Here is a 3418-nt window from a genome sequence, read left to right as displayed (position 1 = left end):
CATGATGAAATGAGTTTACCAACATAGTTTGATCCACCTAATTGGGTTAAGGAAGGAGCAAAGGAATTGGGAGTAGAGATTGAGTTTCAAGATGAAGACATTTCATTATCTATTCCTTCTCCACCTCCACTATAGAGAGAAGAGGTAGTTCATTATTATGCTAAAACAAAAAAATGGGGAGACTTCAAATTTGGAATGTAGTGAGGGTGAAGATGGTCACATTGAACACAATCAAGATGGTTTAAATCTAGAATGCATTGAAGATGAAGATGGACAAGTTGAACATAATCTAGATGCATTGAAGACATCTGTAGATGAAGATGGACAGGGTAAACATAATCTAGATGCACTAAAGACATATGTAGCTTTTGAGATATAATATGAACAAAGGTTATGTATTCAGGGATCATTAAGAAGCTTTTTAAAGCTACCAATTGCAAGGGTTACAAAGAGATTCAAACCATCTAATAATACCACTCTTAGATTGGGAAGAAAATCTCAAATACTTACATTTAATGAGTACATAATATTGCAAGAGCAGCAAGAAGCAAGGTTGAACTTATAGATTTGAAAGAAAGGAAGAAAAAATAGTTGGAGGAAAAGAAAATTCATCAAACTGAGTTGAGAAAAAGGAAAGATCAGCAGAAACTTGAAAGGCAAATAATAAAACAAAGGAAGCAAGAAGAAAAGGTACAACAACAAAAGGAGAGGGAGTTGAAAAATAAAGAAAAGAAGGATTGTAGAAGAGCCAATCTAGAAAAAGCTAAAGTCAATAGAGGACTTGCAAATATTGGGGAATTGAGTTCTTTAGCAACTTCTCTTGAACCACATGCAAATAGAGAAAGACAACACAGTACTCCAACAACCCCCTTACCTGAGCATCATCAAATTTTAAGGGATATGTACAAAATTCTATCCCCTAGCTATGCTACCCTTCACAAAATGCATACTACTTGTATCCAAAGCCCCCCCATTCTCCAATCAAACAATTCCAACACTAGTACATTTGCACCTATTTTTCTACCAATTTTTTTGACCAAAGCTATGAATCCTCCTTATTTTTTATTTTCATTCCTACATTGGTCCAAAAAAAAAATTATATGCCCTCTTTGTTCAAAATTTTGACCAACCTATGTTTTCCCAAGTTGAATTTCGACCAACTCATTCATGGGTAAAAGGGAAAAATTTTCATTCACGGGTAAAAAAGAAAAAAAATTCATTCATTCGCAAGTAAGGTATGAGTGCGGGAAAGATTCATTCATGCTCCCAAGCTAGGTATATTTTCTTCATTCCTTTCTTTGCCACATTTCAGCAAAGATTCTCTAATGACAATGTCTTTCGGGCTATGAAGGGACTAGTTACTCTAATGGCACAAGTTGCACAGATGTGGATGAATGCAACAAGTCAGGAAGCATAAAAAATTAGTAACATGTTTTTCATTGTTGGATCCTACCAAGTGTCTTATTAGTGGATCTACAGATAAAACTATGCAGATTTGGAATGGTCTATATGGAAGATTGGAGTGTATAATAGTGGACATAATGAATTCAATACATGAGGTGGATTCCCATTTCGAGGTGCTTTTTCTAGTCACCAAGAGTTGTGGAGTTAAGGTACAACATGGATAGAGGGTAATAAAGGTTCTTAATGAAAATAAGCAAGTTCAAAGCCTTGTCGTGTCTAAGGACAAAATTTTCCATGGATGAAAAGATTCAAGCATACAGGAGATAGATGTGGTAGGCAGCCAGGCAAAACAAATCCAAGGATATGCAAGAACCTAGATGGGAAAGAAACCATTGTATGCAATAGTCCCTTTTAGAGATTGGATTTATACTACAAGTTCCCTAGTGGATGGTTTCAACCTCAAAGTATGGAGGATACAAGATGGAGCACTCCTTTCAATGGCATCAATAGGATCTGATGTTTGAGCAATGGTTGTAACTAAAGATTTTGCTTACTTGAACTACAATTCATCTCCAGCTAAAATTCAAATATGGCTAAGAGAAAAACTACAGAAAGTTACTAGCTGGTCGATGGGCAGTAGAATCACAAGTCTCCTTGCATCCAATGATGTCATTTTTTGTGGTACAAACATTGATGATAGGAAATCAATTTCAGCAAGTGGTACAAACATTTCAGCAATTCTCGTGCTAGTCCAATGGGATAGAGGTTTCAATCCACTACCATAGAGCTAGGGATAGCTAGTCATCAGTGCCCTAGCACTATCTAATTGGACAACAAAGGATAATCTAATGAAAAAATTTCCTGCATAATGGGTGATCAATATCCCTTCTGGTATGTTCAACATCATTTTATTCATTGGAGAATCTTTGTTCATTTCCCCTATGTTTGTAGGTTTTCATTGTCTCTTCAATTAGAAGAAAAATGATTTAGATTAATTTGATCATTTCTTTGATTCATCTCTTACTATTAATTTTTGTGGGGGTTTCAAATAGATAGATCTATGTCTAATTTGAATCACGGATTTAGCCAAAGTGTTTAATTTGAATTATGGATTTTATTGTACTAGTCTCCTCTCTGTTTGAATCACGGGATACTAGCAAGAAGTTGGTTGTGAAAGTTATTCTCTGAATAATTCATCTCCATCTTCCTCTACATATTACTATTGAAATAGTTTCATAGCTTTTCATAATCCAACTTCAATACCCAAATCTTGTTATAATCATCACACTAATTCTCTCACCCACTCTAGGGTTCCATATAATCACATAAATTTGATCAGTTCATCAAAACTATGAAGCATATTTGTCATTATTACTTAATGGTTATGCACATTTAATTTTAATGGGCATTAGTTCAAGTTCTATAGCCGCACATCTCTTGCCAATATTCCTCGAATCTAAAAATGGTTGAACAAATTCCTAATATTTTTCTACCATATTTATTTAGCAAACTACAATATGCAACTTATGTTTCTACTCAAGTGTATAATTTATCATTCAGTGCCCATTAATCTAAATTCTATGACATCCATTCTCTTGAAAATAAACCCTAACCCTACACTAATGTTTGACCAAGTTCTTAAAAATAAAAAATTCTATACAATTATTGAAGAGTAACAAAAGAAAAAGGCTAAAAATGTAATGCAATGGATGTGCAAACAAGTCTTATGTCCAATAAGAGTTGAGTCATATACCTGATCTGTTTTAATCACTTCCCCAGTGAAAGAATCATGAAAGTTATCTTTAACATATTGTATAATAATTTTCAATAGAAGGCACTGATAAACCAATAGGTTCAGTATTGAATTTGAATTGTGAGTTTCTATTTTCCTTGAAATAGGTAGTAGCAGACATCCACTCCTGCAAGGGGAGGGGACGTGTGATTGTCCATAAAGATGATTCTCATTTCTCCTCAGGTGACATTATACTCTATGTTTACTTCAACAGGTTCTTTT

This window comes from Cupressus sempervirens, chromosome 3, assembly GCF_028749045.1.
Source record: "Cupressus sempervirens isolate cs-2001-9-10 chromosome 3, ASM2874904v1, whole genome shotgun sequence".
In the NCBI taxonomy this organism is placed as follows: domain Eukaryota; kingdom Viridiplantae; phylum Streptophyta; class Pinopsida; order Cupressales; family Cupressaceae; genus Cupressus; species Cupressus sempervirens.
Note: the sequence above shows the minus strand (reverse complement) of the source record.